Source organism: Dromaius novaehollandiae, unplaced genomic scaffold (genome assembly GCF_036370855.1).
Source record: "Dromaius novaehollandiae isolate bDroNov1 unplaced genomic scaffold, bDroNov1.hap1 HAP1_SCAFFOLD_131, whole genome shotgun sequence".
NCBI lineage: Eukaryota > Metazoa > Chordata > Aves > Casuariiformes > Dromaiidae > Dromaius > Dromaius novaehollandiae.
Window position 1 is genome coordinate 82,521 of NW_026991397.1, and position 9,708 is coordinate 92,228.

General features: G+C 38.0%; 1 long non-coding RNA gene across 1 annotated transcript; it reads right to left on the reverse strand.

Annotated features, from left to right (window-relative positions):
• Positions 1-767: 767 nt before the first annotated feature.
• LOC135326145 (uncharacterized) lies at positions 768-9,420 on the reverse strand. Its single transcript, XR_010386780.1, has 3 exons — positions 9,270-9,420; positions 2,320-2,372; positions 768-1,010 (listed from the first exon to the last, which is right to left on the reverse strand). It is a non-coding gene; the product is annotated as an uncharacterized LOC135326145 (long non-coding RNA).
• Positions 9,421-9,708: the final 288 nt, after the last annotated feature.

A 9,708-nucleotide genomic window follows, 5' to 3' on the forward strand; every position in this document is an offset into this window, starting at 1 on the left:
GTTGACTAGTAGCTTGGCAGTGAAATAATCTATTGTGCACTTATTTTAGAAACAACAGAAAAAAGCATGATCCATTTTTTACTGAAATACTTTCTCTCAGAGAGCAGACCAAACTAGGAAGGAATTCTTCTGCGCGTGCCCCTCCCCCCCCATAGTGGACAATATTTTTTAAAAAAAAAGGGGGGTAGGGGGTTAACACTGAACACTTGCACAGTTTTTTCTTTTTATCCAGAGTAAAACTTGCTGATATGAAGTGTTTTAAGTTGCTGTGAAAGTTAGATGGGAGATTGTTGCTAATCAACAATATTTTATTACATAAGGATTTAAACCAGGTCGTATTTATGGTAGGAGTTTGGCCTGCGAAGAGAAACAAATATATACTGCTCAAATTGCATTAGGCTACTTTTTGTTTTAGGAAATAGATAGCTAATTACTGGTGAAATTTAAACAGTACTTCAAAAATACTCTATGGAAATAAGGCAACAAATGTATTTAAAGATGACTGCTAAGGTTATCTATAGAACGGATACTGAGATATCCTCTGGTCATGGTAAGGTCCCTGCTGTGCTGAATACTAAGCATTTATGATGACAATACTCTCCTTTGCTTCAGCAGTGCCGGACCCAGTCTTGAAGATCTAATGTAAGATGGTTGTCTATAAAAGCCTCTTAGCACTTCCCAAAGTAAGGCTATAGAGGCTACAATAGTGAAATGATTGGTAATACAGTAATCTGCTTTACAAAAGCCCTGAGAGAGGGAGAGAGAGAGAGAGAGAGAGAGATCTATATATAAGTATATATATATTTAATAATGAGAGAATTTCAAATGGACTAGAACTTGATTTGCTTCTTAGGAACTGGCAGAAGCTGAATCCTAGATGCTGCTCATACTGCTTAAATCCTTGTATATGTAGGTAATGTGAGATCTTTTAATTTGTTCATGATTTTTAGTCTTTTCCAGCTCTGCTGTAAAACAGTTCTTCTAGTAGAAGTGATCTGTCACATACAGAACTGAGGAAGAAAGATACACAAAATAGAGTTTAAATAAGATCGTATCATTAATTTCTTTCTTTTTTTTTTGCCTAATGTTTCAGATTTTTCTTCTTGACTGTCCTCCATGTCGGGTTGCAATGATTCTTTTCAGGTAATGCCCCATCCTTGCTGCATTTCTGTCTACTTGCATGGTGTGCTTAGAAGTTGATTGTGGCTTAAGTCATAAAATAGTAAGATACGCATCCAGCCCTTAGTTAGAAAGACATACTGGCTGGACTGAATGATGAGACCTTGAAAAGGGTCATGGCTTCAGCTGTGGGTGCTGAGTCCACTGACCCTTGTTTCTTTTGTACTGGTGGTGGTTTTGGTCTCACAGGCAACACCTATTCGCGCAGTAGTTGATGAGAGCACAGGTGTCCTTCTACAGAATAACCTATGGGCTTGTTAAATGTATGTCATGTGCCTCGTACTTTCTGATTATCTTCACTAAAAATTAGTAGCTGATCTTCATGGAAGGCCATATGTACAGTATGGGTCTATTTTTTAAAATGTGGAGATAAGTTAAATAGTTAAAGCAGATTCCTACTGATTTGGGTATTTCTCAAATGTGTGCAATCTTTTATTGTTACTAACTTTAGGAAGTGGTCTAATGGACTAGTGCAGTAGAGTCCAGTAAACAGCCCATACTTTTTATAGGTTCTTACCTATAGAGTTCTTGCTCTCAAAGGCCCTCTCTCATGTGCGTTGCATGATAGGGGTACAGCTAGTATATTGTGAGGAGGGTCATGGGACTTCCCAGACAGAATGATAATCAGGAATGGCTGTAGTTGCCACCGTGACAGTTCACTCGGCTCTTTCTTCTCTTAGTCTAGGCAGTGACTGGAAAATATGATGCTGGGGGCATGCCTCATGAATTGTTTTGGAGGTGCTACTGTCTCACTACAACTTTTTCCTGCTGCTCCTTATTTGGGCAGGGAGTAGGCTGAATGCAGAGATACAGTACTAGTGCCTCTTCATCTCAGAGAGCGTGCAAAGTAAGTCTGGTGTCTAGGAAATCCTGGATTTACTATGCATTTGCAAAGGACTGGTTGCAGGGCAGAGGCTGCAGTATTTGTTCTTTTTCAGAATGAGCCTTTCTGTTTTCTGACGTCCTGACATATAAATGACATTTGAAGAACTGTTTTGGAATTGTAATACCTTCCTCCCCCGCCCCAAGTTACTTATAAACTTTGTAATTTTTAATAGAGTTTATGACAGGCAGTGGTTGTAGAATGAAATTTATGCTTTACTTTGTCTCTTATATAAAGTAGACTTAAACAGTACTGACCTTACTTCTGTAGGTCCTGATGCAACAGTGGTTCAGGGAGAGATGACTGAAAGCTGTATAAAATAAAATACAGCACTGTAATTTAAATACTACTTTCTTTCCCTGTTCTTTGCTTGGGATTCTCTGTTGCATCTTTACAAATATAATTCTTTTATTTAAGTGACTCAAAAATCAGACTTCTTCCAAATTCCCAAAGCTTTAGTTTGATGTCATGTACATTTATGGAGTTGGATGAAAGTAAAAACTTTCTCAAATGTCTATTTTAAGCTCTGAAAGCAAAATGAACAGCAAAATTTCAACCATTTAGCAGCCTGGACCATGAACAGGATTAATATGAACAGGATTAATATGAACAGGCAGTCAAAACCTTCTAGGAATCCAAAGCTCATTATAGAAAGCAGTCCTACTTCAGGAAATTATTAAAATGTTTATTTAAAGAGAGTTCTTATCCTGGTTATTGCAGTGAACAGTGGCTTTATTCAAATTAAAGCCAGCAGAATTTTCTCAAATTTCCTGCTACCTTTTATGAAAGATACACTACATGAAATACTACATAACTATACATAACATGTACATATAACATACTACATAAAAACTTTGCATTTCATTTCTAATCTGTGAAAATAATATCTCATCTCTCTTCTAAGGTTGCAGATGCATATGTTAAATGGGGCCCTCTTAGCATTGCTGTTTCCTGTCGTTAACACGCGCCTGGTGAGTATACTATACCTTTCCTTCTCCTCGTGTATTTCTTCCTACAATACTTTCTCTAGAAAGGTGCTTGAGCTGTCTTTAGAGGTGGCTAAATTACACAGATTTGGTTTAGGAGCTATACTTCTAAAATACTAAGCAAGTTTTGATGGTTAAAATTTCTTGCTGCATGTAAATTCACTGCTCATGGAAAACTTCTTTATTCCCATATCTTTGTTTCTGCAGGTATTTCCTCCCTCTCAATTAAATTCAGCAGGCTACATACTATTTGCATAATGAATCGGAGTGATCTATAAATACCTGCTGGATTTGTGTATTGAAGAGATATCTAAGACACTGAGAAAATGATGGGATGAGAGTGTTTCACTCAAAGCAGGTAAGTTAGCTCTTTTGCTAAGATCTTTCTGAAGTACTAGATTATCACTGAGTTGCTTCTTTTACTGTGAAGAACTTGCTGTTTTGAATATGGCAGTCAGATTACTAACACTTGCAAGTAGCCGCCTTTCTTCATCCCAGACCCTTTTGTAAAGCTATCTAAAAGGTGTTTCTTCTACATTGCTGGAGCAAGCAAACTACTTTCTGAAATGCATTTTTTTTTATTTGTAAGTATTATTTTAATGATGTCTGAGACAACACTATTGAATGCCTGAAACTGAAGAACTAGTTTCTTTTCAAGCAGATGCATATAAAACTATAAATAAAATTTAAGTATAAAAAGTTTAGACTTCAGAATGGCTACGTTGTGAGATGGAGCTGTCAAGTGTGTTTTCTTTTGGACGTCAGTTGCTACGCTGCCGTACCTTTTGTCCTTGTGTTTTACAGGGTAAATTGATTGTGGGGAAAAAAGTTAATGCAAAAAAATAGTTTATATCTTTCACATGATTAGGTTAATTCTAAAGTCTAAACCCTTTTGTAGGGTGTCAGCAAGTGCATTCAGGAATGTAGTTGTAGCATCATATCGTAGCTGGGGTGGGCTTAATCTAGGAAACTTTGGCAAACAAGACCAGTGAAGTTGCAGCAATGCAATTTGTGTAGGCTGCTAATACAAGGACATATTCAGGGTTCAAGTTGTATAGTTGGTGCTGAAATCTCTGCTGCCAGTTTCAATGTTATCGGTACTGAAGCAAGCTAGATTGTTAGTAGATGTATGCCGGTCAGCATCATTTAAGCCTTTGAATATGCTATAGATACAGTCTCTATTTCAGCCTGGTGGCAGCTATTAGTCCTACAAATTATAGTTTGAGTTAGATTTTTGCTTCAAGTTATTTACCTCCAACAACAAGCTTTTTTCCTGAGTGAAGTCACATAAGAGCCCTCCTATGATCAAAGTGAACGCTGAGTAAATATATTTGGCTTTAGGAAAATTCAGTCTGTTTTACCAGGCTGTAAATTCCTGGTACAGGTCACTAGAATGGATCCAAAATACTAGTCTTTGATTTACAAGCACAATCACAAAAACTTCCATGTGGAGAGTTAATAATGTGGAGAGTGGAAGCGTAGAACAAAGTTCATTGTCCATTCCACCCTGATCTTTAAACTGACAGTGAACGTGATAGCTTTGAAAGCGGCTTCACAGGATAGCATGTGGCCCATGGTTAAAATGACATAGTGGGAGACTAAAAAACTAGAAGTGGGTACACATGAATATGGGAGATTCCTCAGGCCTGGAATTTGCCCAGTGTTGTTGGCGTCTGTCACCTGCTCTCCCCCCCCAAATTAGGCATAGCAGGGTTTCTTCATCCAGGTTTTCAAAACTGCTACAAATTTCCTGTCTTCTGGAAGAAAAATTAGCCTGTTGGTGTCCCTAGTAATACTCAAACCTGTCGAGAATTAATGCTAAGAAAAGTTGTCCTGAATCTGAGCTGGATAAAATATTTCTAAGAATTATTTTTAAGAGTTGTTATGCATGCACATATGGGTGTGTGTGTGTGTGTGTGTGTGTGTGTACGTATATATACATATAAGCGCACATGCTTGCTCATTTTCTCAGATTTCAGTGGTTTCAGTAGTATAAGCCTAGAGTTCCTTCAAGATTTAGTCTTTTTGTCCTTCCTAATCTGGTAACTACACATATTCTTTTTCATACTAGAAATGTTTATTTGCAGTTTGCAGTTGTTTTTATTAAAACTAGTTACTGCTGAATAGAAATGGCATTAAATCAAAAATGCAAATAGAATTTCTTGATAATAGAATACTTTTCCTGTTTCAAATTAGGTAGCTTTCTGATTTCTATTGGATTTTTAGGAGTAACCTGTTAAGGTTAAAATAATACATGTTGAAATATTTTAATAAATCATTAACTTGTATTTTCTCTAATATTATTATAGATCTCACTTATATTTGGGCAGTGGTGATTAAACAGGAAAAATACAGACTACTCGTATAAAATTCTGCCCTTCTCTAGAGATAGAGGAGCCAAAGGACTACGTCCAAGAGCAAATATTTTTGGAATAAATACAGCTCTAGGATATTTTTGGCTTAACAGCTGCTTGCTAGGCTAGTCTCTTTTCTGTGTGTCTTCTGGCACAAGATAATATGGGTGATGTTTTATAGCACTGCAGCTTTGGCCCAAATTATTTCTTGGTAGACGTGCATTCTGCTCTATAACTGTCGTTGCAAATATCCACAATGACATTTTCCTGAAAGCACTGAATAACTCTTAACACTTAGTAGGAAGTTCCAAAAAAAAGTGCAATAAATTTGTCTATGCTCTCTGTTCCTCTGCTCTGATTTGTAATACCTTCCTGAAAAGCTTTTGACTCAGTCAGGAATGGTCATCATTTTATGCCTCAACTTTTTATTTCAGTTTTGTGATATTTTAAGACATATATTTTACTGTATACATGGTTCATACAAAAATTTGTATACCTAGTTACATCTGTAAAGGGTTGTAATATATAGTGCCTGGCAGAAAGTAAGAGCATGAGAAGTTGGACACCTGACCCAGCTACTCATTTAGAAGTGGGGGAGGGAGATCATGCTTTTGGGCAGGTAGGTGGGAGAGAGTTCTCTCATTCTCAAGAGACAAAACATTCTTGATTAGCATTAACAATCACATGGAAAATAGGGTAATCTTTGAAGACTTCCAGGTAAATAGAGAAGAAAATGTTAAGGGAATCAGATTGTTAGGTTCCCGGGTAGGAGCCTAGAAAGGTGTAAGAAGAAATACACAAGTGCAAGATCTCTTTTAACTCCGTATCTATATTACATGGAATACAGTGTAGGTCCTGCTAGCCTAAGCCTCACAAAGGTTGGAAAGGAAGCCCGTTAAAAGTTTCTCAAATAAGTCGCAAAACAATGTGTGGCACCAGGTCTGTGCAAGTAAATTAATTTAGCTGCCAGTGAAGTGTTTGGAGAGTAATCGTTTTTGTATGAGCATGTGTGCGAACATATTGCATTAATCAAATTTTAAAGGAAAATATTTCTACTGGTTTTAAAGCTTTGTTTGCAAGCTGATGTCCTGAATATGTTGATATAGATAAAGTAAAAAATAAGACATGTCCTAGAGGCGTTGGGCTTACTGTCTCGGCTAACACAGAGATGGTGCAGTTTTAATGTTTCCAGAAGTTGCTAGACAGTATTATTAGAACTATTTGCCTTGAGAGGTACACAGCCTAAATCTGTTTTAGGAATAGAATCATACTTTGAGCAATACTTGCAGTGCACTCTTTAGGGACTATGATAATGTCCTACTGCATCTCTGTTGACTGTTAAGGTAACGATGCACTGTAGTAAAAAGTTTGCCCCAAATGCCTGTTAGCAACACAGCAAAATGGAATAAGTAATGGTAGCCCATGATGTCATTTCTAAATTGTCTAAGTCTAACTGGCATAAGTGAAAATAACAGTATGGTTAGACATCCAGGGCTCTGGAAAGGTGGTGCTTTGGCTGCTATTCGTACTAAAGCCACTGATTCTGCATCTTTCACACGTATCGAGGCTACGTACGTTAAAATGGTATGGGTGCGTAAGTGCAATTTACAATCACACTTTTATTTGGGAATGCAAATTTACCTTATACTGGTGGTAAGTAGTGCCAGTATTATCTGTAGAGGAAGTAAAAAATACTCTTTCTGAAATTAGTATTTTGTGCACATATAACTCTTCTATCTTGGACTCAATTCTACAGATGCCTGACTGTGTCCCTAGAGTCATTACATGTGTGCTGGTTTGCATAATCAAATTGAGTGACCAGGAGACTGTAATGCCTTTTTATGAGATACAATAAACATCAAATCTAGCACTGATCAAATAAGGAAAACAGTAATAAAAGTTAAAATAAATGCCTACAGTTTAGCTCAGCAGTGCATTGAACAACTGCATTGTCCTAACTTTCTTGGTCAGCTTCATCTCTGTAGTGACAGGCCAAGAAAAAAATTCCCTCTCAAATTAGCAGAATTTGGGTATGTCATGAGTTGGAATCCTGGGGGTTTGCTCTAGCTGGATCTTCTGGCATTTGTATACTAGTAAAAATATAGTTGTTGTTCTTGTTTCATTATGTTTCTGATCCCCTCCATCCCTGTAGCAAGGTATTATTCCTAGTCCTGTGTTCCACCATGTCTCGACTCTACTAATCTTCAGCACAGACGGACTCTCTTTATAAATCTCATGACTGTGCTTGTGCATGCTAACGCTTCCCTCTGGTAGCAGATGCAGATTCTGATTCTCTCCCTCTGTATATATGCCCACCCTAACAGGATTAATTGAAAATGAGAACTAGATAATATTGGATAAAACTAATCAATTAATGCTACCTTAAGGGGTTATATTATAATTCTCTCTACTGACTGGATTGTGTAGAAGATGGCAGATGCCTACTTGAAGTTGAGATTAGGGTTTTTTGCCTATATCAGAATATCAGAAAATATCAGAAAAGGAACTGTTGCAAATAAAATCTGGGGAAACTGGTTTAGACCTTAGCACAGACACCACACAGATGGGTGCCTGATACTTAGCTACAGCCCTGGTACTCATTTATTTTAAGTGGCTTTGCTGTTGGCATCAATGCCAACATTAACATATCTTTATTTTCGCCCCATTCAGGTATGTGGGAATCCCTTATCTGATCTCTGCCAGGTGGACAAACTGGTGCCTGAGCTGTAGAATTGGCTGAATAATACGGTACTGAACAGTACAATAGTGTAACGTGGGTCAGCTTCTTGGCTACTTGCCGTTTGGACGTCTGCTTGAGAAATGAGTCTTAGCAGGACTGGAAATAATCTGTTTTCCAAAGGCCACTTGTGTTTTTGTTTTGGATTTTTTTTTTCTTTTTAAATACTTCATGTCTGTCCTGAGATGATTCTCTTAAACTCCTCCAGCAACTGTCTCTCCTCTGCCAAATAAGTCACTTGCTATCCTGAGTATGTTGAGAAGTAACCAACATCTGTTACATGGGCCTAGTAGCTGTTTGCCCCATGATTTCTGCATTGTACAGCTTTATATAGATTCCCCCTCTCCCATTTCATATATACTGTGGTTTGCTTTACAGGTTAAATTAAAAAAATCTGCTTGCGGCTTATTTGTGGATTACTGACCCTGTCCAGGATACTAGTCATTAATTTTAAGTTATGAATCTGGGTTTACTGACTATGTCTAGGAAAGCTACTGGTACAGAATGCCATTCCATATTTACTGCAGACACCTAGCCTGCCTGCTGGGTGTGCTATAGAAAAGGGCAGAGCTGAATTACTTTTGTTCCTTTTTCTGTCATACCCTGCAGTCTTTGTAGAGGATGGTGGAGGGAGAGTTCTTGCCCAACACAGTGCTTGAGCTATTGTTGCAAATATAAAACCAAGGCATAAATAATTAGCAGAGGGAGGAATACTACTTTCAGAAAACAGAGCAAAGTAGCAACCTCCCTTCCCACTGAAACCAGCTGAGCTGAAGCGAGTTTAGACTGGTGTTTTGCCATGCTTTGCGGGGCAGGGAGGAACTCGCATCTAAATATTAGACTTCTGGGCTCAACTCTATTCGAAGCTCTATGGTTTTGAAGAGCTTTTTCTAAATCTTAGTGCAGTCAATGGAAAGACCTAATTGTTTCCTCAGGGCAATAGCTGGTTTAAGTTGAGGCATCCATCACGTGCTCAGAGGACTGCCGTTGATGGCCGTGACTTTTCTTGCTCAGAGATAAAAGAAAGAGGTGAGCTCTAATCCTTCATCACATAGTTTCTCTTTTCTGCAGTCTCACAAGCAATAAAAGTGGCTGCTAAGGGTTTAGTTAGGCCGTTATACATAACTTACCTGTTCCTGGGATGAGAGCTTACTGTCTGCTCGCTATTTATTCTTGGTACGTCTCCAGCGAGCCCTTAGCAAGTGTCCCGGGAATTGTGGCCCTTTTGAATCTGCACCATACTGGGCTGATGCGGGGGCAAGCAGCAGATGTGGCTACCTTGAGCTGAACTCTTCCTGGAAAAAACAAAACATCGTACATCTTCTAGCAGAAGTTTCATCAGAAAATGTAAAAACTGAATAGTCTGAATGTTTATTGCAAAATATGCTAACATAGTACTCTGGATTTTGTGTGCGTGTTTGAGGAATAGTGTATGTCAGTATTAGGCTGTGTTTTGAAACACAGCATGATTTTATACCAATGTTAAAACCAGTGAATGGACAATGAACAGATTTTTCTTCAAGTAGCAACCTTTAAAGGAAAAGAACCTATTATCTTGAGTAGCAGGGT